Source organism: Haemaphysalis longicornis, unplaced genomic scaffold, assembly GCF_048455015.1.
Source record: "Haemaphysalis longicornis isolate Haplotype H1 unplaced genomic scaffold, Haemaphysalis longicornis Haplotype H1 scaffold_7, whole genome shotgun sequence".
NCBI lineage: Eukaryota > Metazoa > Arthropoda > Arachnida > Ixodida > Ixodidae > Haemaphysalis > Haemaphysalis longicornis.
Window position 1 is genome coordinate 5,578,313 of NW_027526422.1, and position 27,726 is coordinate 5,606,038.

A 27,726-nucleotide genomic window follows, 5' to 3' on the forward strand; every position below is an offset into this window, starting at 1 on the left:
TAACGTTAGGTAGCCGTAACGGTGAGCTTAACGACGTGCCAAACAACGTCAAACTCGTTGTACGTCAAGCTGCGGATACCGGCTAACGACGTTAGGGGCTCACAGCGTGACGTTACGCCTACCGTCGGTACGGCACATACCCGCGTCTCCCCGTCCCTCTGCTAGCAGTTCGGCTAGTTGCATTTCGCCGTCGCTTCCTTCAGCTATACGACGCCGCAGCGATCGGAGATGTTAGGTCGGCGCATACTACAGAATGGCCCTTTTTCCTTCAGTCACACGACGTGTCGCAACCATTCGGACGTGTGTACGGTCGGCGCATACTCATGTTCGCAGCCAACGCGAAATTCGACGACAGATTCTGGCTGCACTTTTGGGTTTAGCGAGTTTTACCAAATGAGCTATGATTGAGTGATTCTCGCGCATTCAACTACAACAAACAAGGAAACGTGTTTATCTGGTAGATAGAAACCGGGACATCTCAAGTAACGTGAAACCTGGGGAGAGACGAAGCATGCAGTGTATAAGTGTATTCTTGGCGCCTTGGCGTTTTTGCCCACGGAGAAAAAACCGTTTGGGGGTAGAGGTATACAGCTTTAGTGTATACCTCTCGTGTCTTTGAAGCACGAAGCGTTCTAGCGCGAGGCGTTGGAAAACGAGTGTCCCGGCGTGTTCTTTTCGTGCGCGTTACATTCTAGAGCGAGGCGTTGGTAAACGGGTGTCCCAGTGTTTTAGTACCGTGACTACATGAAACGACGACGACGACAGGAGACACCGACAGCCCGAGCCCCTAAGAGGCTTCGCCCCTAAAAACACTATCTGCCTCTTAGTCACGCTAACTAAGTATCTGATGTAAACACGAAGGTTGTTGTAAACTTTGGCCGCGTTCATAAGACGAAGATAAGTTGTGCCCACGTTTCGTTTTGTACCCCAGAACCTGTTCAGTGCTGTTGTACTGGCATAAATAGAGAAAATCCTGCAGGCGTCGACGTAATTCCCGGGGTAGTGAACATCTTAACCTCCAACAGTCGCTATTGTCACCACCCTAAATAGTTTAGCCCTTTCTCACCACCATCGTCCCCCTCCTCTTCTGGCGACACGCGGGTTCTTCAGAGCCCAACATCACAAAAAACAGAACAATAAATAAAATAGCACCGCTTTGTAAAAGGACCACGCCAGACGCGCCCGTGCATTGCCATCCTCTTGAACCTCTTATACAGGAGGAGCTTACAAGGCTCAAGCTCCACAAGAAAACGCTCTTTCTTATCAACGAATTTCGACAACGTCCGGTGGAATTTTCTGTTTTTCCCAAAACGAAAAAGGAAGAGGGAGAATAATGCTAGCGGAGGCTAGAAAAAAAATAATCCGTTTTCTAGACGGGTTTTCGATACTGCAGATGCAGTTACCATGCCCCTCTTAATAATAATTTTTAAGCAACGCGATTGTAACTGTTTTTGCATAGGTGGTCACACGCATATGACTGCAGTGCAGTTTAAGTTCTCGAAGAAAAAAAAGAAGCCAGGCATTGCGGCGCTCAACCGCAGCAAGCTCAGGGCAATTAAGTCCCGAGAATTCAACTCAATTAATTTCAACTCAATTATTTACTTTCTCAATAGTTCCTGAGAAGCCTTCCGGGGCTAAAAACTGTAGCAATTCCTGGATAATAGCCGCTTTGCGAAAAATTTAGTCGCTGCAGTAAGGGATAAATGACAAGAAAAGCCCTTCACTATGTTCAACCGGCACCAAAGCGGCCAAATGTCGATTCCTTCGCTTCACATGGCGCCATCGGGGCGGGTGCCGCTAGAAGGCCCTCACTTGCAGAACCGCCTCCGAAGAGACGAAACAATGGGCTGCTCATAGCACTCGCCGCAGTGAACGCGCGGGCTATCCAAACTAACCCGCTTCATTATCCCATAAGCAGACAGCTCCTTCGACCCCGGCGCGACCCCTGCGGTTCCCTCCCGGTTTCTTCGCTTGCTCGGACACGGCCGAAACGCGCACGAGGTCGAGTTGCGCACGGCCGTCGGCGCGAGTCAGAAAGCGCCCCAAGGAACTGGATCGGGCGACCCGGACAAAGTTCACGTGCACCTCTAGCAAGCGCTGTTCAACCGCTGATTCCCGGCGCCATGCATACACATTTACCCTTATTGTTAGCTCAGCCTTATTCTGCGTTCGCAAGCGCGTGACAAAGCGCGTTCGCAAGCGCGTTAATCAAAAGGTTTTCTTTTTAATACATAGAGCCTCGGTGCAATGGCATCGCTTTGTTAGTGATCTCCACTGAAGAGCATGCAGTAGAGGCCGTACCCCCCAACCCCCTTTAACAAAATAGCGTTCATAACTAGGTCCGTGCTCCGACACGATGACTTTGTGATAATCAAGGTTTATACGTAATGCTGGTAAGCAAAAGGCAACGAAAGACAGAAAATAGGTTCGGTTCATTCAAAACACTGCTCTGTCTCAATAGCAATAATGCCAATCTTCGCCCAAATATTCTAGATAAAAAGGAAAACAGGTTAGCGGCGATTCACCAGCCACGTTTTCGCCCAGCGCTGATCAGTGACTTGTCTGTATATTGGCGGTCGCGAAAGCCGCCGCCAAGACACATGACTGCGCGATTGCAGTGGTTTATCCAGTTCCGTTTTATCCCAACACTTGATTACTAACATGGAGATAACTCACTTATAACCCAGTTTTTAGCATTCAACCTACTGCGTCGCTTCTGACGTTGCGCGGTGCAAAAGTTGATTGAATGTATGGTTTAACGCGCCGACGCAACGCAGGCGACGAGGTGCGCCGTAGTGGAGGGCTCCGGATTAATTTTGACCACCTGGGGATCTTTAACGTGCGCCGAATTCTCGAACACACGGTCGTTTTTGCTTTTCGCCTCTATCAGAAAAGCGGCGGCCGCGGCAGGGAATCGAACCCGCGACCTCGTGCTCAGCAGCATAACTCCTTCTTAGCCACTGAGCCACCGCGGCGGGTGCGTGGTGCGAAATTTGATAATCTTAGAGAGAAGCTTTTTAGGGCTACGGTTCCGTACATGGCTGTTCCGCGGGTGCAAATACGCCTTGCGGCAAAGCCAACTTTATCGCGCATGCTCAGCGAAAAACTGCTATAACTCGCGGTTCATCAAAACTTTCCTCAAAACGGTTAAATGATAATTGGTCACTAAGACGACTGTATCGTTACTTTGAGTTTAACTTACTTCTCATGATTATTTAGTTTACAGTTAAGTTGTACACGTTACAGAATTCTCGTTTGCAATCAATGCAAGTGCATCTATGAAAGAGTATGGTTATGGAAAACAGCTTTAACCTTTTTTATCATAAGTATCCCGTAACAAGGTATGTGATGATTAGCCGCCAAGATTAGACTATCATTAGGTCGAGTTTCACTAGCTTCTATTAAATTAGTTCACAGCAGAGTTGTAAACGTAACAGAGTTGCCGTCTGCTGCCTATATATGGGCTCCTACGGGGCAGCAATGGACATGTCCCCATCTTTGTTTGCTAAAATACAACTCTATCCCTCAGAAGTTTCATTAAGTAATCACAAAGCCATTACGACCACCATTACGAAACGATGAAGCTAATAAATACGTTACATATTCTCAACTCTGTCTGTGATGTGTAATTATTCAGCTTTGTCAACCACCTTCACAGAGTGGAATTGCCCCTAATTTAAGATTTCTTTATTTCATTTTTGGTGAAAGCAACGTTCTTGATAACCAAATGGAGTTGAGTGGGTTAGCAAACGCTATTTCTTTTAAATAGAACAGGTATACATATATCTTTAATAAGTTGTTGAGGGTAGGGGGAGGGGAGATAACCGTATACTAGGTATCATTCTAAAGTGCACGTATAAATTGCTTTAATATCTCATCTTTAATACTTTTGGGGGCAATAACTGCGTAAACGGACATTTATAACCGAATATTATAGGTACCTAGGCCCTGATAGTTTGTAATAGCAAAATATAGGGGCGTGTCCCAGCTTCAAACTCCTTGCAGACACGCATGGTGCCGCCTCAAGTCCTGCTAATAGGTAACAGGAATATCACAGTTGCTCCAGATTCGAGGAATCAGTCAACGATGGCGAATTTTTCGTCCACCTATAACAAGGGCACCGCCATGAAGGTACGCGCAGCGGAGGTTTTCCACAACACGCACTATTCCGCGCGAATTTCTTGTTGTCTGTGTACATGTTCCACGAAAAATGTTCTCTGCTTGCGCATTTGAAATTCTTCTGTACAACGAGGGTAGTTAATTTACACCGGCCTCTCAGCGCTGTGTGCGTTCACTAAAATAGGCAAGCTTCCTTAACCGAGCATATACTAAACGATGAACGTGTGTGCCATGCAAAAGTTGTGGCAGCTGCAGGCTCTTCAAACGCTCGCCTTCAATCGGTTACGGCAAGAAAAAGGTGAAAAAGGCGACCCTTTCGTTAAGTTGCGGTAAAGATTTGTGCAGATGTGTTGCCCAAACGATAGCAACGCTTATCACGAATAACGGTGACAGCTAAAGATGATGCAGGGGGCACAGTGCACTGAATGTCTTGCTGCCAATGCGGCGCGTAACGGTGCAGTTGGGGCAACGCGGTCTCGTGTGTCTTTGCCGGCACACGATTCGGCCGCGTTCGACGCAAGGTCGCAGCTCTCGGCCAGGCGGCGGCGCACGGCTCCTTGAGGGGACGCGTCCAGTCGAGCGAGTGACGGCCGCGACTGGACGCGAGAAAAGCGCGTCGGCCCTGCAGGTCTGAGCGGAGATTCGGGGCCCTCCTAGCACTCTCTCGGGGCTCTCCTTGGAGCACCGAACGCTTCGGCGGGGACCGTTGGCGTGCTTAACCCACTTCGGACGAAGCCGAACTCGGCCGCCAAAGGGCTGAGCACGCACGCACTGACGCGTTCCCTGACAGGCTTTTGCGCCTCGGCGAGCCGAAACGCTGTCATTTCAGGTGGCAGGGGCCACTGGGGCGTGAGGGGTTCGCGAGTGCGGGGACATTTGAGGGCCCGGCATATGGCTTGACCTTGCTTTCCTTTTTCTTTGTTTTTTTAGTACGCAGAGGTTCAGATACAGAATCCCATTCCGGTTGACTGTCCTAAAGCGGTGTGCGTGGCCCGTATTATAAGCGGTTTGTTTTCAGGCCCGACGCGCAGTTCGGACGCACATTCTTGAAAACATCGTCACCGGAGCAGCCAGAGCACAAGCTTGGGTGCAGCGGTGTACAGTGACGACGGAGGCAAGGAGATCGTAACAGGGCGTACCCGGGGAACCAGAAACAACGAGAAAGCGAGCACACAGATATGTGCTGCGGAGAGAGGAGGACGCCGGACTGGATTAAGGTGCAAACAGGGCGAACGGCTACACGGAAGCAGCTTTGGCTATGCATGCCCGAAGGAGCAAGTGTAGATTCGTGCAAGTATATATATATATATATATATATATATATATATATATATATATATATATATATATATATATATATATATATATATATATATATATATATATATATATATATATATATATATACAGTCGTGAAGTAGAGTCCTTAGTTGCGCACAAAGTAGAAGTACGCTCTTCGGAGACTTTATTTCCAACGTTTCGACCTGAGACAGGTCTTCCTCAGGACAGGAAGACCTGTCTCAGGTCGAAACGTTGGAAATAAGGTCTCCGAAGAGCGTACGTCTACTACTTTGTGTGTGTGTGTGTATATATATATATATATATATATATATATATATATATATATATATATATATATATATAAAAAAGTTTGGAAGCATAAAAACTCACACAGAGCGCGAATCAGAATGGGAAATGAGGGGCTCGTTGAAAATAAGACAGAAATAAGACAGGAGGGAAAAATTGCATTGACATAAATACCCCAGAAAACGGAGGGGAAAAATAGCCCCGCTGGTAGCGTAGTGGTTATCGCACCAGACCGTTATTCTGGAGGTCGTGGGTTCGGATCCCACCTGGCGGGAATTTTTTCTCCACTTTCTTTCTTTCTAAATTCTTTATCTGTTTCAATGTTTCAATGATATACGACAGAAATAAGAAATAAGAATTGGCAGTCAAGGAGTCAAGGAAACCTCGGAAAGCAAAGGGGAGGATGTAGTTGGTCAAGATAAAGAATTTGGAAAATAAGAAAGTGGAGAAAAAATGCCCGCCAGGTGGGATCCGAACCCACGACCTCCAGAAAACCGGTCTGGTGCGATAACCACTACGCTACCGGCGGGGCTACTTCAGCCTCCACTTTCTGGGGTATTTATGTTCAGGTGTTTTTGTTTCCTGCGCTTGGGGGTGGTAGCCAGCGCCACTCGGACTTTTCGGGGAGAAGGGGACCTTCTTTTTAACCCCCGGGCCGTGACTCGAGCGTCTACGACATGAGCATCTACGACATGAGCGTCTACGAATAGAGCGAGGGCCTCTATTCTGGCAGTCTTGGTGCCATAGAGAGCTTAAGAGGGTTCAATGCTGGTCGACCACTCTCGACATGTCGTAGACGCTCGAGTCACGGCCCGGGGGTTAAAAAGAAGGTCCCCTTCTCCCCGAGAAGTCCGAGTGGCGCTGGCTACCACCCCCAAGAGCAGGAAACAAAAACACCTGAACATAAATACCCCAGAAAGTGGAGGCTAAAGTATCCCCGCCGGTAGCGTAGTGGTTATCGCACCAGACCGGTATTCTGGAGGTCGTGGGTTCGGATCCCACCTGGCGGGCATTTTTTCTCCACTTTCTTGTTTTCCAAATTCTTTATCTTGACCAACTACATCCTCCCCTTTGCTTTCCGAGGTTTTCTTGACTGCCAATTCTTATTTCTGCCGTAATTTCAACGAGCCCCTCATTTCCTATTCTGATTCGCTATATATATATATATATATATATATATATATATATATATATATATATATATATATAGAGAGAGAGAGAGAGAGAGAGAGAGAGAGAGAGAGAGATAGGAGAGGGAGGGAGAGAGAGACAGAAGCGACGTTTTAAAAAAACGATTTTTGTGGAGCATGTGCTCTCTAACCCAAATCAAAGGGTGTCACTTAAAGTAAAGCACCTTCAGTCGAAACGCTATTCCTGGTAGGACCCTAGAACATTTCAAAGATGAGTTTCCATACCTACCCCTAAGGCTAACCGACGCGTCCAGACAATAAAATTTCATACTGTTATATACTAGAGGGAAATCTGGCGCTGCAATCACGGGCCGCCGTAGACTGAGACATTCCTCGCCCACTTGGCCTAGCTAGCCATATGGCTTCTTTTTTTGTCCCGAAGACAAAATCAACGAAGAAAGGGTAACATTTTTTTCTTGTTCGTCGTGCATAAAGCTTCTGAATAATCACGGACAAATAAGTCTTTCTGGAGCTTCAATCTTTTAATAACAAAACAATTTTGAATAATCTTTTACAGTAATAGTGTTGCTTTTTTGCAGACAGAGGCAACTTTTCAGCCTGTTCTTATGCCAAGGACAAGTGGAACGTTCGCTTAAGCGCGGCTTCCCTAGACAGTGGCGCCAGATTTCCCTCGAGTATATGCTAGTATGAAACTATGATCCAGACGAACTGCGTCGGTGTGGTTGACCGCGGCGCAAATGTTTTTAAGTATGTGTGCAACATTTATGGACTGTTCTGATACTTCATTCCCTTGAAAAAATATTGAAATGATGAAAACGTGTCTTCATGGGATATTGCTAAAGTCAAAAGTATTTCATAACAGCTGGCTTGATCCGTCAGAATCGCAGACGATAACGTTCAGCCGCACCTCCAGCTACAAAAACAAACAGAAAACAGAAGAAATGGAGCCTCATTTTACTGCTACGACGTTGAGGCAGCTAGAACCACATTAACGGTGCGTTTTTATCGCCTAAATATGTACGTAAACATTTTTGTCGTCGATTTTGTGCGCTTACGTATTTTCACATTCGCTAAAATGTTGCAACGAAGAAGCAAAGCGTAAAACTATACTCTTCCCATAACTTCCATAGTGACAGGCGGTTGTTGTGCCTGTTTCCTCTTGTAAAAAACCTTTGTGGGCATGCCCATCGCGTTGCCTAGCAACGGAGAAGCGCCGCCTCCTTTCCCGTTGGCTTCGCGTTCTTTCTCTCAGGAGTCTTCGCCCACAAGACGAGTTTTCCCGTGACGGCACACCTGGAGCTCTCGCGCTGAAACGTTGCTTTCCGTCTGCGTCGTGCAGGGCGAACGGTCTCCCGTATACACGCCACTGTGCTTAGTCCTGCTTTCCTCAGCCGTGAGTTGTTTTCGCCACAGTCCACTACGAGGCAAGCCCTTTCCGAGAAAGCCGTCTCACCGAGGATGCCCAGAGATATTCCTGGAGGGCCGAAAGGCGTTCCGTTTGTTCTTCGCCCTGGCGAGGCCTCCGAGAGCTGCGGCTGCGCAGCGTCGCTGGCGCCGAGACCGAGCCGTTGTTTGCGGCGGGGCCTTGCCGCTCGGCTGCCTCCCTGCGCATCTCCCTCGCAGTTCCGGTGCGGAACGTCATTGATTCTCCCTGGTCTGCTTGTGTTCGCTTGTTCCGGCCCGCATGCGGCGAAGGTCGGCACTCAGCCGTGAGCTGACGAACGGGGCCAGTGGGAAAGTTGGGCCGCTGGTATGTAGCTAGCGGCCAACATCCTGCACAATTTCTGCCGCCTTGGCTCGTTTGTTGTTATGCGCAGGTCGTTCTCTCCACAGGCAAGTGAGCATGACGTAACTTCCTGCCAGGCAGAGAGTGAACGGAATAAGGCGAGGCATGAAACGAGGCAGCGGCACAGATATGAGAGTTATTGACACTTTCGTCATTGCCTAAAACGGAACCAAAGTGTTATGTTGCACTGGGGGGTTCCATTAGCATCTTTTAAAAAGTGAAACGCACGTAGCTTTGCGTCATATAAAACGTATTTTACAGAAAACACAAAATAATAGCAATGTAATACCACCAAAAGTTCGCCTATATGGACATCTGCTTCGTCAATAAAGTAGCGCTTAGGTTCAGAAGCGCTGTGAAGCTTTCCCGCCTGCTTCAGTGTGGCAATACACATTGGGCTTTGTTTTTTTTTTTGTTCATACCATGCTAAAAATAAACGTTGAGCTCGTTTCTACTTTGGTTAATGATTTTGTGCTCGATTTATTCATACATCTATTATGTGTGTATCGCTTCCGTCAAGCTGCTGTTGCTGTTGGCCGGTTTCATAACCATACTTTATTTAATCATTTGATAGATAATATAGCACCGTTGCCATTATGCGTACAGTCACCACTACTGCCTGCCAATGTCTGCAACAATATACGAGCACACCATCCAGATCAACCATAGGTTTGTTAGAACTGACAAATACAATTCACAGTGCATGCGATTATCCTGCAAGCTTCCCAACAATTCCGCTTCCGCAGCAGGCTACATTGGCTGCACCAAATTAAAAACGAACTGGCGCAATCGTGATGCGACCACCAACCATTTATCGTTTCCGCAAATGCCATGCCTGTATCGCTGGTGTTTTAAATCACCTTGATTAGCGCGCTATGTAAACTGTCTCTTCGATGTTATACCTTAAGTAGTACGAGTTTTTTTTTTTTTTTTTTGCCGAAGGACGACCAAACGTTGTCTTCGCATACTGTTCGAAAGCTGTAAGAGCGTCGAAGCCGAGTTCCACGAGGCCTGGCGTGAGTAATAGCTAATTAGAGTGCGCGGTCATACTGTGGCATGCAATGGATGGAGGACGGAAAGAGGACGGGGCGCACGTAGCGGGAGATGAACGAGGCTGTTCCCAGCAGGGACAGAACACCCACAATTGTTCGCCAAACGCTCTGACGAAAGCGGCGGCAAGCGGATGCTAACAGCGTCTTATGCTTCAGGAACACTCAGCTCCAAGTGCATAAAGCGGGAAAGGAAAAAGAAGAAAAAACTGTGGTTGATTCCTCTGTCATAGGAATAAATAAAACACGAAAGTGAAATGTGCAACGCAATCTGCCGCTGAGCATGATTTTCGGGTCGGCGGCTGTCTTGTGGGTGTGCTCGGCCAGCAACGTCCTGCTGGCAGGCCGCTTCGGCAAAGGTGTACTGGCGTCATTTCCCTGACGGATATCACGTCAGTGAAATCTTGGGGTATCGCGGCATGAAACGCTTTCGTGTCAAAATATAAAACCCGAAAACGAACAACCGTAAGTATATAAAAGGTTGCTTCTCCGCAAGAAGACCCTGTGTGCAGGGGTGCACCCTATACAGGCTGCTTGCTTCGTTGTACAGGCGTCACTTCCGTGACGGATATGACGTCAGCGAAATCTTTGTGTATCGGGGAATAAAACACTTTCGTGTTTAAAAAAATCTTCTCAATTCCATTCTGGGAAGGTGGATAACCAGTGGAGCTGTCTGTTGGTTACCGTGGTGAAGGCATATAACCTTATGGGGCTAAAGTCCCATGGGATCACCGACGATCGCACACCGCGCAAGCGACGCCGCATTGGCTAGCCACAAATTCCCGCTGGAACAGCGCCCTCACTCCAGGAAAGCGTTAAGCGGGATTGTAGCCGCGCGACATCTTGAGTGCGCGCCTCGCGGTATATGGGATTTCGACGGGCGTCGCGCTTGCGCTTACGGCGTTCGCGGCCCGACCGTCGTCGGCAATCTCCTTCCGCCGCGTTCGCCTTTTTTTTTTTTTTTTTCGTTACGAGTAGGCTTCACTGTGCAACACCTCATGTGGAAAAGCCAGCTTACAAAAACCGCGCTTGCATTAATCTTCTTAAAGTCAGCTTCACTTCTAAACACAAATGCACTGCTGGAAAGACATGTATCCAGGGCAATATACGCCATCTTGTATCATAATTTGAAGCGCCGGTGGCGAACAGGTGGCCGAATGGAGAGGGTATGTGCACAGCGCGAGAGGAGAACACGTGTTAAAGCCACGGCACGTGCAGAGAACACCGGCCTGGGAACGGCCCTGAGAGAACGAGCGGCTTTCCTCGTCCTACGGATGAAAAAAATGAGAAAGCACATAAAAGCTCCGCTACAAAAATGTACCTCCGATGGTTGCCCGGGAGATGCAAAATATGCTCGGTTTTGCAAGGATACGCGCCATGAGCGATTGTTTGTTTGTTTGTCTGATGAAACCAGCCTGAGTGATATCGAGTCTGTGTCCACGACCCCCAACTGCAGTCAAATAATCATTGGCCCAAACGAAGGGAGACGCAGTGGCACGTAGAAAACAGCGGCCGAAGGAGGGCAAAAGGTCCCGTGGTTTCGGCAGGCATAGAAAAAAGAGGACGAAGAGACAATACGCTGTTCTACATCTGCGGCCGGCAGCGATTTGGTGGAGTATGCAATAATAATAAACTAAACAATTTCCTTCCTCCTCGACTGGTTTCTCAAAGGGACCGGCAAAATTGCCAAGATACTCTGGCCTGTTTCGGAGAGCGGAGTTGGGCGCCAGGCCCAGGGGGCTCATAAACGCCAAGAACCCGACCTGGGGACTTGAAGGGCCAGCGTCAGCGGGAGGAATAAAGGCGTTTACCGTCATTAACATTACTAGGTAATCCCCGCAACATGCGAAGAGGAACGTAGCGATGGATAAGCTGACCAGTGAGGCAAAGAAAACGAATAATACGGCACGAAGTACAAGCAGGAGTTGTGTCTTTAGCATACTATGGTTCGGATGCTCGACACGCGCCGCACACGCCGAGGACCGGCCACGTCATTGCGGTTTCCAGCGAGACTGCCGCCTCGCGCTGGTCACCTTGGAGCGAGCGCGGAGGTAGCGGTAAAAAAAAAAAAGAAAAAGGCAAGTAGAGCCGCATAGTATCCGGTTGCTGGCCACAGACAAAGGATGGCGCCTTTAACAATGGAAACATGCGTAACGAAGGGAGGTTCCGACCGGAAAGAAATAAACGCCGCGCGCGAGAGGCCATAGCGGCGGCGCGCACGTTCCTTTTCGAGGCGGTCGCTGCGGCGACCGACACAAAAGCAGCGCGCTCTGTCCTCTACTCGTCGGTCGCGCGAACGCACGTGCTCTATGGAATTTCCGCCGCGTGTGACGGTGCCGGTAATTCCCACGGGCTCCGTGCTCGCCCATCAACGTGTCGACCGAGCAGCGAAAAAGTTATCCACGACTAATCTATGTCAAGCACCACATATTTTTAGCCCCGTGATTGGAGTGGCCTCTATATTTGACCCAGCTTAAATAAAAGAGGGCACTTGGTCGACAGTGAGAGATTTGGGAGCATTTAGAATGAACTTACTCTTCTCAGCAAGGGACCCAATGCAAATATTGCACTCCCCTCACAAATGTTAGAGTGCCAGAACAGTCCATATTCCCCACGCCACCCAGGTCTTTACACTTCCGATCAGTGTAGCTCGTGCTGCCTAGCACGCACCCTTTTGAAGGAGGAGCTGCGATGGCGAAGATGGCACATGGATGTCGGCACTGAAAAGCCACTTCCACCGAAGACAGGGCTCAATAAAAGTATCTCGCCCTCAGAAAATGCGTGCTCGGAGCCAAGTTACGGCCGCATCTGTTCGCCGAAAGCGACGGAGGTCGCGCGAACCTGCCTGAGCCAGGCAGGTCCAGTGCGAGCGATAGCACCCAAAGCTGCGCGAGCCTTGCGACTTTGTCGTGTGACTTGGTCGTTCTGCTACAAAACTTTTGGAGGGAACTTCGACATTGAATGTTCATTCTGACGCCTTATAACTCGGTAGTGAAACTGTTCAGCTTGATTCACTTGTTAAAATATTATTCTAATTTAACTAATCCGGAACGAACGTAAAAATAGCGTGCGATATTTCCAACCACCCTCAGTGATTGTCTCTTACTTTGCTGCTAGAAAATAATACATTTAAAAGAGCTCCCTGTATATATGCCCAGTGGTTGCACTAGCCCTACACAACACATCGTAATCGCGTATGCGTCTGATTACATTTTGAATGCGAAAGCATTAAATAACCTATTGAGCCTTGAACCTGGTGTCGGCGGCGTCTGCACCTCAGCGAAACGTCTCCTCAAGTCTCATGACTGCGCCGTGTTCCTTAACGCGAGCTTCACGTTAATCGAATAGAAGAAACAACGCTGCTAAGCAAGACCTGCGCATGCGCAAAGCCACTTGGAAAGCGGAGAGTGCGATGGTGGCTGCAGCCGCCGTTCTGCGCAAAAGTCACCAATGCAGCTAGCCAGGCCCCTCTGCAGCACGGCGGTATCAGCAATATCGTCCATATGATTCCTATTTACAGCCAACACGCTGAAGCAGAAACTCTAAAAATAACCCGCGCCAATTTCACCGCAAAATCCGCAGCAAGACTCGAAAACATTCGCAGCGCAAAACTGAAAAGAGCACTTGTGGCGTCCAATTGGGCGTTAATATTTTTGCCTTCACAAACCATCAGAAGTGGTTAGGCGGCCCAGGATTTCTTTAAGTTCAGAAACATATATGAAATATATTCCATTGATGCAGTTGTTCTGAAAGAATTATGCACAAGAAAGCGCAACGGTATTGGCCAGACATATCTGCCAGTTGCTCGCGAGCAACTACGCAACGACTAGCAAGTGCTTACAGCTGCGGTACACGTATACGGGTATGTAAGTGTATCGCACCGCCAACCCTGCGCTTGTTGGCGCCTCATTAGCAAAGTAGCCGGCCGTAATTAGATCGAAGGCCACTGCCCGGCGGTCAGCAGGTATACCCCGTGCCCCGCCCGCTGCAAAGAAGTGCAACGGCGTCTCTCTTCTCCCCGTCATGTTCAGCTCGGTGCCGCGCGAGGGACGTCGATATGTCCGCGTCCTCCGCGAGTGTCCGAGCTCTCGGCGGGGCGTCCGTTGGGCGTGCAGATAAACGACGGGTATGTACACGCGGGCGGCACCCGCCCGCTTCCTCACGGGACGCCGATTCCTCGGGACGTGTACAAACGCGCGCGTGCTCCAATGGGCGCCTACGCGCGCCTCGCTCCTTCGGTTTGCGTGCCCCGGGCGTATCACGCTAACGATCGCGCTCCTTTCCCTTTCTCCTTTTCTTCTTCGTTAGCGGGTCCGCCAGCGCGCTCTTTTTCCCACCCGACGAGTATGGGCGAGCATTTGCATTTCGGCCTGCGGCCGCCGGGCTGTGCCGGCTACGCTCGATGCGCCGTGGTGCCGTGCTCCGGAAGAACTGCCCGGTGCTGCGTGCGCGCTCGCGCGCTTATATTTCGCCCCTCACGCCCGCCTTGCCGGCCCCACGGTGAAGTGGCGCGCGAGGTCTGTGTCAGAAGAGAGAGATCACGTCCGTGCGTACGCCGCGACGGCTGGAACGCCTTCAGGTATCAGGAATAGCCCAAAATAATCAAGAGTCACCCACAACGGCTCACAGCACAGCTGAAGTGCAGACTGGCGCACCTTGGTACACAGCACGAGAGGGGGAAGACAGACGCAGTCAGCGCCGACCGAGCTATTTGCTGGAGCCAGGCATAAAGCACATTGTGCGACAAAAGGCACAATATTTGGCCGGGCATGAAAGGTGGACAGCTGATGGGTACGTGTGGCCAACCACGGGCACGGTGACGATACAAGCAACGGCTGGCGCAGGATAGGAGTCATTGGGCGATGGTCTGCTGGGGGCTTTAGAATGGGTGATGGTGATCATCGTGGATGATGGTATTTGCGATGCGAATGCACGGGCAATTAAGCCCCCTACGTATCCATCAATCTATCTGTTTCTGAGCACCGTTCATTTAGCTGTCATCAGCGTGGCCTTCTGGGGAGGCTGAAATAAGGGACACCGATACAACAGCCATCTGGAGCTCGTTCGGACTGGGCAAGGCGAACTAGTGCGCAGGGGGCCCCGTTCGCTTGGTGACGTCACGCGAGCCTGCTCTGCATGTCCTATTACGTACAGCAGCAGCAGCACGGCCGCAGCTGGCCCGCGCATGCAGAGGCCGCCCGCGTGCACGCATTCCACGGGCGGCCGTAGAAGGCGCTTCATCTCTAGCGGCGTACCGTCGGCGTCGTAATTACCTCGTGCCTACAGCTCGATGGCAGCGCGCCCGATTTCCGCCTATCTGCCCCCCGACCTCCTCCTCTTAGGCGGCACTCGTTTTTTACCCGGGAGTCGCCGGCTTGGAGGAGAGTGAGGCCGCGACGGTCATGGACGCGCGCAGCCTTTAGCGCCGGCGTCCCCGCCGAAGGGGGAAGAAATGGTGGGAAGAAGCGCCTCATTGCGCAAGGGGTCACGCGCTTTTGGATTATCGCACCTCTGCGGGCAGTTTCCTCTACCCCCTTTTTTTCTGACACGATTGTTTACGTTGCGGGGCTCGGAAAAGGGGGAGGGCAGTGGCGTGGCAGGAATGTCGTTCGGGGGTCGGAGAGGGGTGCTGACCTCCAAGTACTTGTGCGCTCACATCATCATGATCATAGTCATCATCAACAAACACAGCAGCAACGACAACTTAAGGTCAACAGCAGCAGCCTATTTGTGCCCGCCGCAAGAGACCGCTCCCATGACGAGTTTTTTGAGTCCGTTCTTTTTCTTGCCCCATGAATTTTCTTGTTCGCTCCTTCACGAAGTCTTTGTCCTCCCCCGTTTCATTTACCATCCCTTGGGGGTCATTCTGTCCGACGGATGGTGCGCGTGTTGTCCGTTATTCGCATCACATGAGCTGCACGAAAGTACTTCTTTCGCCGTATTCGAACCGGGATGTCGTCCACCCGAGCTCGTTCTCGAATCCACGACCCACCATCTCCTTTCCGTGGCTCGTCTGGCCGACCCGAGTTTTCTCTCGAGGTGCTCAGTAAGGGCCACGGTGCAAGAATGTACGCCTGCACCGCGGTAAGAGCCCAAGTTTCCACTCCACATATCATTACCGCAAGCACGCCAGCCTTGCAGGTAGCTCACTGCTCACTTTTTGAAAACACTTCCGAATGCAGCGCTTCCCATGCCCATTCTGCGCTTAACATCTTTCTCACGATTTGCATCAGCACTACCAACTTGCCCAACATAGTTATACACCTCGTATTTTTAGGGCGAAGCTTCAGTGTCCTCGCTGATGCCGTTGTACGACAATACGCCCGGCAGAAAAGTCAACTTTCTCTGACGATGACGATGAACGATCGTGGGAGAAGTGGACGAAGAATGAATGTTTGCACACACATGTGTGTGTATGTATATGTATGTGTATATGTATATGAATATGTATGCGTGTATGTATAGATTTCTTTATTGTACTCATTAGCTTGTCTGTATTTTATTGCGTTTGTTTGGCATTATTTGTTTGCATTGTTTGTGCAATAATATAGGCATGCACGATTAAGTGTTTGCTTTTGTGCGTTCTTACGGACGCTTATATGTTATTACAAGAATTTTGTAACCCCACCCTGTATCGGCCTCACCGGCCAACAGTATGAGTAAATAAAAAAGAAATGCTTCTCGTGGCCGGAAGCGAACCTGGGTCCTTCGCGTTACGAAGCCGGCGTCCGTCCGATGGCTCCAATCCGAAGTGGTCGAGGCGAACGCCCGGCAGCAGGTACCCATTCGCGCCGTACACCCCGAACCCAAACGTTAGGCGAGTGCACACCCGAGGGTTGCTGCGGGTGTTCTAGAAAAGTGGTGCGTACCTCCAGAGCAGCACGTACTCGCTGTGTAACAGTGCCCAACCAAAGAATCCATCACGAGAAAGCTTCGCGTTCAACCATCGTCGTCGTTAGAGCATGGTTTTTTTTATTACCTATGTTTAAGGGGTATTTCTGTGCTTGTTTGTTTAACGTTACTTTCGATTTCTTTGTGATTATTTTTAGCCCAGAAAGTGAGCTTTTTTTAACTGGAGTTTTTGATGCATGCTCTGTAATTCCTGTCTGGACTGACTCAATAAGAAACTGCCAATTTCCCCAATCTTAAATGGCTCACGTATTAATCCATTCGTAACCTTGACACTTTCTACTTAAGCTTCCTACACACTCATTCTAACAGGCTGTAAATAATCTCTGAAAGATGGTCTACCTTTGTCTGACACGCTTGTTTACAGGGAGTATTTATTTATTTATTTATTTCCTCCCTCTCTCCCTCCCGTTTGTGTAGGGGGAACAGAAATGCGCCTATGCATACAGATGGTCAATCAGCGAAGCTGTAACGTTGACGCTGCTCCGGCCGCCCCGTCCCGCCTCTGTCCGCATTTGTCCCCTGCGCAGCGCCTTCAGTGACCTTCACGCAGCATCTCACTACGCGCGCGCCCCGCTGCGAGAGTCTCTCTTCCAGTAAACTCTAGTCGCGCTTGCTCCGATGCGCCGTTCCCCTCATTACCGATATGGCATGATTGCGAGAGTGCAGCTGCGACATTTATAAGAGACAGAATAGACAGAATGTCATCTCTCAGTGAGAAGCCGTCAAGAAAACAAGCGTGCCAAGTGAAACATACCTCCACCTTTGTGCGTTGTGCGTATGTTGTTTATCTGATGCCGATGTTGTGTGGCCACACTTATGTAGGCCAGACTGGGCGATGCCTAAACATACGCCTGCAAGAACTTAAAAACGCTGAAAAATCAAAGCAGGGCTCCCAACCATGGCGACACTGCACCAGGCATGGGTGTTCACCCCTCTTCTGCGACACCGCAGTTTTGTCACGGCATCGAGATAAAACCACTCGAGAGCTGATAGAAGCGTTTCACATAAAAAGATCCGGCGATAGATGTGTTCCTCAATTTTTATAACAGACAAATAATACGTTTATCTGTGCCACTCATTGCGATCGTGGCAATTTCTTCGTATGTTATGGCTTCGCTCCTTTAATGCCCTTACCCTTCGATTGTCGCGTGTACCCCGGCATGCATTCATTCCCTGTAAAACGTGACTTTCATTGTTTTATCTTTGGCGAGATTAACGCACCACGTGAGATGTTGCAAGTATATATAATTGTGCTTCTTTTCAATAAACAAACACTTGCGAGTTAGCGCCGTGTCTGTTTTTTTTTCTACTTTTGTACCTGTTGTGTGAACGCTTCCACCATCAAGATGACATTGATGAACCCAGCGAATCTCTCCACCCTTCTAACTCCTCTCCAGCCAGCTCTCATCCGCGCGTGCGCATGGAGTTGCGCTGAAGGAGTTTTTTGCGTACACGGACCACCGGATTTTCATTTCGCCTAGCCATATATAGCTTTGCTTTAACATAATAAGAGATGACAAAGGACGAATGGGAAGGAGGACGCGCCCACGCGCCATAGCCCGAAAGACAGTTTTCAGAACCTATAGTGCACGCGTCCGTCTCTACAGGTTAGACAGGCATGCATCATTTCCTCTGCAGGGGATAAAAAAAAAGCGAGAACAAAGAAGAAGGCGATTCATTTCAGCGCATTCAGCACTTTTGCCTAGTGAGATGTATTTCGAAGCAGTAGGCAGCTTTGAAAGCGCGCTGTTCATGCGGCCGGAGTGAACCGGTACGTGAGCATAGATGTCCTAAAGGGTAAATCGAAGAAAATTGACTCGCTGTGGACCCGGCCACGTACAGCAGCGACCCGGCACCGGGAGAATTTTCCGGCAGCGACACGTCCGGCCTTTTTAGGCGATCGTGCGCGAGCATAACGACAGCAGCCGCGCAACCCACGCGAGTGCCGCCGCCGCGCCCACCGCCTCTTCGGAGACCTTCAAGGCGAGGCTGCTATCGTTACCGTGCGCGACGTGGTCGCCCCCTGAGCTGACCGCGCGCGAGAAGCTGAATGGACGCGGAGCAGGGCAGGTGCGGAAGAAAAAGATCACACAGGAAATTAATGTGGCAATCCCGGTGTCAACCACGTGCTGCTACAGCGCGCCAGCGCAATGGCTCAACCTCTGACCAAGGACATGGCTGGGCCAACGATGCACATCTCTTTTCAACAAAACCGCTTTCCCCACCCCCCTGTTTTTGTTCGGATCGTGGTCACTTTCGGTGTCTCTCTCTCGTTCTTGCATGCACGTTTCCTACGTAGTGCCAGTGAACGGCAAATCGACAGTGAAAAATTGCAATATGTTTGCCTCTTTATACCGGCCAAAATTCTGCTCCTCGCAACGTGTACGAGAAAGGCACAAGCACGTGGCGTTTTCCGAAGCACTCACTCACTCACTTTTTTCTGACGCTGTGTCGCTAGTGACCTCAGCTACTGAGTGAACGTCAATGTCAAAATAACGACCGAGTTAGAGAGAAAGAGACGGGTGAAAGAGAAAACAAGCGGAACTAACTGCGGTTTCTGAGGCCCATTAGGTTGCCCGGCGACACCTTCGTGAGAATCATGGTGCTCAAACCGGGACCGCAGTTTTCGCTTTCTCAAACAGCTACGCCCTCCCACCCATACTAATTACTGCGCAGCCACTTGCATGACTGCAAATGGTCACATCCGTGTACCAGTAGTCGGGGCCAGTGCAATGAAACCGACTGCGGATCTGGTACTGGGCTGATCCGAACCGCGTATTAGCAGTGGCTTAGCTCGGCAGTGGTTTAGCAGTGGCTTAGCTCGGCTATGCCAGGATATGCGTAGCGTGAGCTAAGGTTCAGCTGGTTATTCTTAGTTCCCTGGTTGTCTAGAATAGCTGATTATCGTGCTTAGTGCTGCATAAACGATTTACAATCCAATCCAACCCAATCCAGTCCAGTCTAGTCCAATCCAGTCCGGTCCAATCCAGTCCGGTCCAATCCAGTCCAGTCCAGTCCAGTCCAGTCCAGTCCAGTCAGTGCTCGTCGCGCATGCGCAGCACGGTTCTCAGAAGCCACGCGAAACGGCTATCAAGCGGCTCCTGCGCAGCGTCAGACTTGGCTACTGCGCAACCGAGGCGCACAGCTGAGCACGCGCCGGTGCCAGTGCTTCTGCCGCGGCTATGACGTCACTCCTCTGGATTGCGCAGACCGGCGAATGTGCAGACCCACTTCTCTACACACCCGTGCTCCAATTAGAATCCAATCCAATCCATTTGGAGTTCCCGGGGGGGTTCCCTCGCGTAACCCTCCGGGGAACTCCAAAAGCAGCCGAACACTTCCACCAGGTTTTACCCGTTTTTCAACCCTGCGTGTCGAGGCACGCAGCAAGCTAGTGAAGTTCCTCGGTGTTTCTCATGGCTTGTTCCCATCCGCGCAATGGCTATACGCTTTTTCGGAAAGAAGCCGCAGAGTCATTGCCTCAGGAGATGGCAAATCCGGACCCTTCCCTATTTCACGGAGCAAATAAAAGCCGCGGTGGAGTGTGTGTGACCAACGCGGACGCACACCGACCGCTTCGACATTTGCAGCGCAGCCACGCGGCCATCGTAGCGGTCGCCTGCAGAGCGCGCAGCTCTTTACCCGTACCTGGTCGTCTGTCGCCACGCGGCCTTGCGCATTCAAAACAGGGGCAGGGCGTCTCGGGAAAACCGCTTCGCGGACAAAAAGAATGGCCGGGTGAAAAGAGTTGGGAAAAAAAGACGCCGTCGGTCTGTGTAATTTATTTGTTTCTTTTTGCTTTTCGTTGGCTCTCTTCTCATTCCCTCCCTGCCATTTCATGCATGCTGGCTTTTGAACCAGGGAGTAACGACAGGCGCGTCACTCACGCAGCAGGTACCGCTGATTTCGCTGACAGCTTTGAGCGGTGCCAGCGACAGAAAACTCTGCCGCCTGAGGACCACCGGTTGCCCCGCCGATGTATGAATCAGGAGTCACAGCAGTGGGTCGTTCATTAAAACAGGGTCAGTGCACAGGGTCCGTTACGCGTACTCGGACTGTACGCATTATCCGGGAGGCGTAACTTCCAAGCCACGTGCACTTGCGGCCGTTACAGGGGATGACCATCGACCCCTAATTTGTTTCAGGACGCATTAAGGCAAGCTTTGACACTGCTGTCGTTATATTTGCGCAGAAATAGTACTACAAGCACCACGACCGTCTTTATAGATAGCCACCTGCCCATGCTCGGCGACTCCACGTGCCGAATTGGTTAGGGCTTGTTTCGCTCTTTCTAGACCCCCCCAATGCCACTGCAGCGGCTTACGTTTCATTTGATTCCCATTTCTCCGCTGTTTACGCGTTTCCTCGGGCTTCCGCCGTTACTATTTTGTATTTCTCATCGGAGAGTGCGATTTCACCGAGACCATCCCCCCACCCCTTACCCAACCCTCCACCACCCTTCCCACACCCCTTAACGAGCGATGGGAGACCTTGCTTACCAGCCCCGCCTTGGAAGACCAGCTCGTCCTGATCTCCAGGGGCCAGGCAGCCGCGGAAGCATAGGGGTCCCATAAAGAGGGGACCACCCCATCCGGCACGTAGTCGCCGCAATTTTGCTTGGCTAAATAAAGTTGTTCTCTCTCTCTCTCTCTCTCTCTCTCTCTCTCTGGTCAACTAAAACTTAAAGACGAAAAATAACGCGAAGTAAACACAAGCATTGTGGACTATGACGGCGACGCTCAAAATGTTCTAAATGAATTTAAAGCCGCTAATTTGTTCGTCGAGCGCTTTCTTACTGGGCTGCCATTCGTTTTTATGACATCTATTCTCGGTAGAGTGAAGGCCCTTGCGTTATCTGCCGGTCGACATTCCTCACATTTGACCGATAGAATGACTTGTTCACTTCACCTAAAAGCTATCGTTATTACAATAAAAATGAGTGAGCCGTGTCATGGAAAACGGGTTTTTGTTTCACACATCGTCGTATTCTGTTTACGCACAGTATACATAGCGCGGAAAGGACAAAGTAATAGGCAAAGACGGGGCACAAGCCCTTGGTCTTTTTTTTTTTTTTTTTTTGAGCTATATATACTATGTGAAAACTATGAACCAACACGCCCGAATTTTTTCCCTTCTGAGTTGCGTTAAAACAACCCATTTATCCCTCACGGCTGTTATAAAATGATATTCAATTTATGTCAGCCGACAGCAGCCTGATCTGGTTACGCATCATACGGAGCGATGTTCTCGCATCCGTACGTGCAGTTCTATCCGCAGGTCTCGCGGTTTCCCAGCGCCAAGCGACAACCACGGGACTAGAAGGCTTTCGCGAGAGTCCTGCCTTCAATGCAGAGTCTCGAACACACTTTTTTTTTTCTTATAGCAAGTGTGTGATGTGCCCCCCTAAAAACTTTTCGGGGCGCTTCAAGTTTTTTCACATGCTTTGAAGGCAAAGGCGTTATGGGTTCCTCTCCATAAAGATCGCGCGTCGGTCCTACAGGTTTCATGAAGGCTACCATAGTACAGATCCGAAGCTTCGTGCGGAGTTCGGATTGGTCTGCAGTCCGGTAAACAATGGAGACGAAGAAACGAGAGCGGAGAAAAAAAGATGCGAACACGATGTAGCAGTTTTCTGGACGCCGCACTTTAAGGGCACCAGGGGTGCGCGCTCTTTTTGTGTTCCCGCCACGGTTTTTTCTGTTGACGGGGCGCGGAACGTGAATTCTTCCAGCCATTACACCCCCGCCTTTTTCTGTGCATTAGGCTTTTTATAACTCTTTTGCCGACCTAGATGTGGATACTTTTTAGAACAAAGTGCCTTGCAGTCAAATATTCATCAAAATTGTCATATAAAGTTTCAAGGACGAGACGGGTCGAGGGGTTCGAGAGACCATGTGGTTCTTTTTTTTTTCTTTTGGTAGTTTTGCACAAAGAAGGCTTTCTCTTTCTTGAACAGCCATTGCTCTGAAGTGGGCCGGATGAGACGTCCCCGCTACCGCAACGTTCCAGAACCGCGTGGGATGATCCTCGTATCACCGCCGCCCCGGTGTTTTCGCAAGCGCTGCGGCGAACGACACGGGGGAAAGTATATGTTTCGACAGCATCTGCAACCACCTACAAAATCAACCTTGCATTTCGCCTGACCTTCGCAGAAGCTGGGTGACGCCGGCGACCCGAAAAAGGCGAGCCGCGCGAAGAAAAACACGATACCGATCCAGAACTCATTTCGGTGCAAAGTATAGATTCGAGTGGACTCCTCAGTAGTGAGAAAGAGCTTACGATGAGTACTCTTAAAGGGGCCAGAAAGACAACACACATTCGTGTTTCAGCGGAAAGAATCCCTTTGATAACTCCATTCCCCGCCGCCAAGGCCATTGTTTTCACCCGCTTACTCTCTTCTCACTCACTCACTAACCCACACGCGCACACGCACGCACGTACACACGCACGAACACATACACGCACACACAATCGCACAAACGGGACGTTAGATAGCTGGAGTGGAAAGCGCCTATACAATGGAAGCTCATTATCTCGACCCCCATTAATTCGGAAAATCGGTTAATTGGACCTGCGTGCGTGGTCCCTACAATTATATACAGGAGTCTATGGAGCGGAACTCTCGTTAATTCGGCAAAATTTTAGCGCGCATCCGTTAATTCGACCTAGCGTCGCAGCATGCGAGGTCGCCCAGTCGATGCGCATAGAGCAAAAAAGAAAAAAAAAACTGCCGAGAGAAACGCTACTGTACAGCTGAAAAAGAAAAAAAGAAATACTGCATAGGCCAACCGCATGGTAATCGGCATCACCCAAAACGGGTAGATGTATAGACTAAGGGGCGCAAGCTGCCGCCCGATACAAAGGGTTAAGCCCCTACCATCCATCCATGCAGCTGACCGCAAAATAATTCAGAACGTGGTAGGCGCCATAGAGTTTCATACTAATATACACTAGAGGGAAATGTGGCGCCACCGTCTAGGGGAGCCGCGCTTCGGCGAGCGTGCCGTCATGTACCGGGCAGGCACGTTCCACTTGTCCTTGGCATGGCTCACGAACAGGCTGAAAAGTTTGCTTTGGCTGCAAAAATGCAACAATATTACTGCAGAAAATTTATCGAATTTGTTCTGTTATTAAAAAATAAAAGCTCCATAAAGATTAATTTGCCAGGGATTATTTAGAAGCTTAATGGAAGATGAACAGAAAAACAATGTTACCCCTTTTGGCTTCAAGACGAAAAAGAAGCCATGTGGCTAACCAAGCCAAGGAGGCGAGGAACGTCGCTAGCTGCAATGGCGCCGCCCACGGCGGCACGCGAATGCAGCGCCAGATTTCCCTCTAGTATATATTAGTATGAAACTCTATGGTAGGCGCCGACAACGACGATTCGTGGGAAGGTGACGACTGTGACCACCTGCCCCAGCCACTGAAACGCACGGTAAAAGAAGCCGCAGGATCCTTGTCCGTGCTGGAGGACTTTTGTGAGCACATGGTGCGTGTACCACGGAGCACCTGGCAGCTATTAGATGTTAGAGCTATTGTTGCCGCTCAAATGCGTCAAATGCGTCTGAAAAAACAGACAAAGATTACAAACTTCTTTGGTAAGTAAAGGTACGTCATGCTGGGGAAAATGTCGCGTTTTTTTGTGTTCATTCGATATTTCTGCAATCAGTAAATTTGAGAATTTTTCGCGACCCCACCGGCGTCGAATTAACGAACTTTTACTTACTTTGAATATTAAAAACAAGGACAAGAAAGACGACAAGACCGGACGAAGCGCATTGCTTTGTTGAATGGAGAATACGTTGCAGGTCAGTGGCGTAGCCAGAGGTTCGGGGAGTGCTATACGCCAGCGGTGAAGAAAAAAGAAAAAGAAAGGGATCCTGCACCGAAGCAATATTCATCCTTCTGCTTTAGTAATGCGAAATTGTTAGTTGTTTCGTTGACTGTAAGAACTGCCGCGAAATACGGATGCATACGGGACTTCTAAGAACCTTAGTTCTCAATGCGCGAACACTCTTCTTATTTTTATTTTTACATTCTAGTATATCAATGCGGATTGTAAATGGCATGGGCAAAAAAAAAAAAGGCCGAAAGAAGGAGGAGGGGGATATACCTCAGAAAATTTCGAGGGGTGTTGTGACACCGAAACACTCCGCCTGGCTGCGCTCTTGTGACAGGTTCAGTGCGAGAAAAAGGCAGCTGAGTGGCCACTGTCTCGCCTGTTTTTCTTCCTGTTAGCCCCAATTGTTTTGGGTTTGCGTTAAAACTGCGATTGCTGTTATTCTTAAGTGGCAATCTTTGGAGCGATTCAAACTTTTACATTTTGTTCCCTGACGAGGGGAACAAATGTAGGAGGTCCACTCCCCCCCGCATCCGAGGTAAAGTCTGTAAATAGCCTTGATGGCATTGTCCGCATCACTGCGGAGACTAATATTCGCTTTTTTTTTTTTTTTTTACAAATACCTAACGTTATGCGAATTCATGTCCTTCGTTTCCCTCGCTCCCTTCGCTGAACCTAAAAGCCGGACACCCGTGACTGCATACGGTGAGCTGATGCTTTCATACAAAATAAGTTTCAATTTTTTATTCAGCTGGGGGGCGGTTCACCATTGCTATAGTACGCCGAATTTATTGAATGATTTTCGGTAGGAGTCGTTCAGCACGATGCGTTAGTAATCCAGTATTAGGCGACGAGCAATTTTTGCGGATTGTCCACGGTGTGCCCGAAGAAGGGTTAAAAAACAAAAACAAAGGATTCTACCTACAATTACTATTTAAGCGCAAATATACAAAGAGAAGTTTATCGACAGTTTAGATCTTTCTATTATTTTTTATCAACTTTTTTTTTTTTTCATACATCATGTGTAGCAAGCTAGGCGCCTTGGCCAGGCTAACCTCACCAGTATCATAGACTATTCTCTCTCTCTTTTTTGCTAAATGGTGGAAACGCGCTACGGCCGCAGGAGTTTTTTTTTTTTTCTATATAACGCCACTCGAGGCTTGCCAACATTGACTCCTTTGTATTCAAAAGTGAAGTGATGTTAAGTGAAGTGAAGTTAAGTGTAACTGTAACAAACTTACAATTTACTTAAATATCGGCCATATGCTACTGGGCGATACGTAAGTAAACATCGTTGTTTTCACGTATATATGGCCAGCCTGAGACTTGCAGACCCCACTGTATTGTTCAGCGCAAAAGACCTGCAAGGAATGCTCCAGGAGGACTGTACTACGAAAGCTTAGTGGTAGAGCTAGACAAAACTGCACTGAAACCGATTTGAAACCGATACAAAATTTTAATTGTCGAATTTATTACGAATAAATTTCAAGATTTTTTTTTTTTTGCCCTGCTTGAGTGGGTAGGACCGAGGAAAAAAGCTGCGGGCGCAGCTTGACGGGTCCCCGGCCCTTGCAGTGCAAAGCATGGGCAAGCGACAATACAGGCATAATTGCTTAAGTGTGAGTACAAGTAATATCAGCTAGTTGAAAGAAATGCTTAGAGACGCGCAGCACTATGAAGTAATGAGCAGTAGGCTGCCTGCGTCACTAAAACGGAATGTGTACAACCGAGGCGTACGACCACGCAGGAACACCATACAAAAAAAAAAAAAGGCAAAGCTGATGTTCTCCCAAGGAGCCACAGGAGCAATAGTGACGGGAGTACCGCACTGGGATAAGGAACGAGCGCTTTGGATTAGGGGGCAAACTCGAGTAGAAGACGTGCCAAGGCTGAAAGTAAGCGAAAGAACTGGAGTCGGGCTGCGCATATGTGGGGCGAAGAACCGACAACTGGTGGACCGCCATGGCAACGGAGCGGCTATCGAGATATCGAACTAGAAGTAGGAGATCAGCAACCCGGTGGAAAAATAAGGCAAACGGATCTGGTGGCAACGAGTGGATTCGCAAGCGCAGGATATAGGAACCACTAGAAAAGGCCTCCGTTCTGCAGCGGCATAAGCAGGCTACGATACTAACGTTTGCAGTAGAGGCTAGTATATATACCTCAACGTGCAGTAGCGATTCTTAGTGGAGAAGCCAGCAACAATAACACTTCGAATGCCTCATCATGGCTGCTGCTTCTGTACGTGCGCCAAGATGTCAACCGCGGACATCTAATATCGCCGCTGTCAAGCACCCGATCGGATTCTGTAAACGGGGACCTTGGTGACTTAAATTTCACCTAAGTGCACGGTGTCACTGATGATAGAGGTTTATTTCCGCAGTGTTGCTGAAAACGCATCTTCGATCAGACCATCTGGTTCAAGCCATTATATGGTATTTGTGCGGAGAGATGTTATAGGTTTCACTTTCTTGTTTCGATGTTGTGAACCAGAGAAGAGAACGTATGGTGAAAAGCCACCTGTTTGAGGAGGTGGTAGGATGTATACGGCAGGTAGAAGATGAACCGTCCGCACGAAGACAGAGGCAGACCAACTGCTATGCTTTTAGCGGTAGTCGTGAGCAACTCCCATGTGCGTTGCCTTTTTCGGGCACTATACAGCCTACCTTTGATAAGACACCCCGCGCCATCACAGACCTCCAAATCAGATGTGCGGGTTTTGCACCTACCGGTGTGAAGGCGGCTGGTGTAGCGCCGTACTGCCTCCTCCGCAGCGCAGTCAATCCAAAACCAGAATCTCGGCTGCCTGTCGGGCCACGGGTGTCTCACCGCGGAGGGCTGGGGGTTCACTCACAAAGCGCGCCACTTTTCCACCACTTCTTCGCCAGGCGTTCCCCCAGCCGAACGGACAGGAAAACCCGGCTTCGAAGCGCTCACGGCGGGCACTCCCTGAGAAGGCCTTCCGTTCGTGTGGTCGGAGCACTGGGTTCCTCAGCGGCGCGCCAGAACTTTGGGGCGCCAGAAACAGGTGCTCCCCGGAGGTGCCGCTGCGCCGGCGCTCGTCGTCGTCGTCGTCGTGGTCGCTGTCTCGGCGGTGCGCGACGCATACAGAGAGGCGTCGGCGGCTGACTACTGCAGCATCCGCCCTTCTCGTCGGCCGCCGCCACCAGGAACGACTGCGTGCGGAGGCGGCTCCTCGCGCCGCGCTGCTGTTGCGAGAGGTGCGTGGGGGGCTCGATCGGCGAGGGCAACCGGTTTGCCACAAGTCGCGCGGGACGTTAG

General features: G+C 49.8%; 1 protein-coding gene and 1 non-coding gene across 2 annotated transcripts in view; one reads left to right on the plus strand and one right to left on the minus strand.

Annotated features, from left to right (window-relative positions):
- The window catches only part of Chas (chascon), an 81,944-nt gene extending 54,313 nt beyond the window's left edge, over positions 1-27,631 (minus strand). Inside the window, exon 1 of the mRNA XM_077675787.1 lies at positions 27,174-27,631. The gene's annotated coding sequence lies outside the window, so the exon portion shown is untranslated. The remainder of the gene's footprint in view (positions 1-27,173) is intronic.
- Positions 5,908-5,980, plus strand: Trnan-guu (transfer RNA asparagine (anticodon GUU)). The gene has a single exon. It is a non-coding gene; the product is annotated as a tRNA-Asn (tRNA).
- Positions 27,632-27,726: the final 95 nt, after the last annotated feature.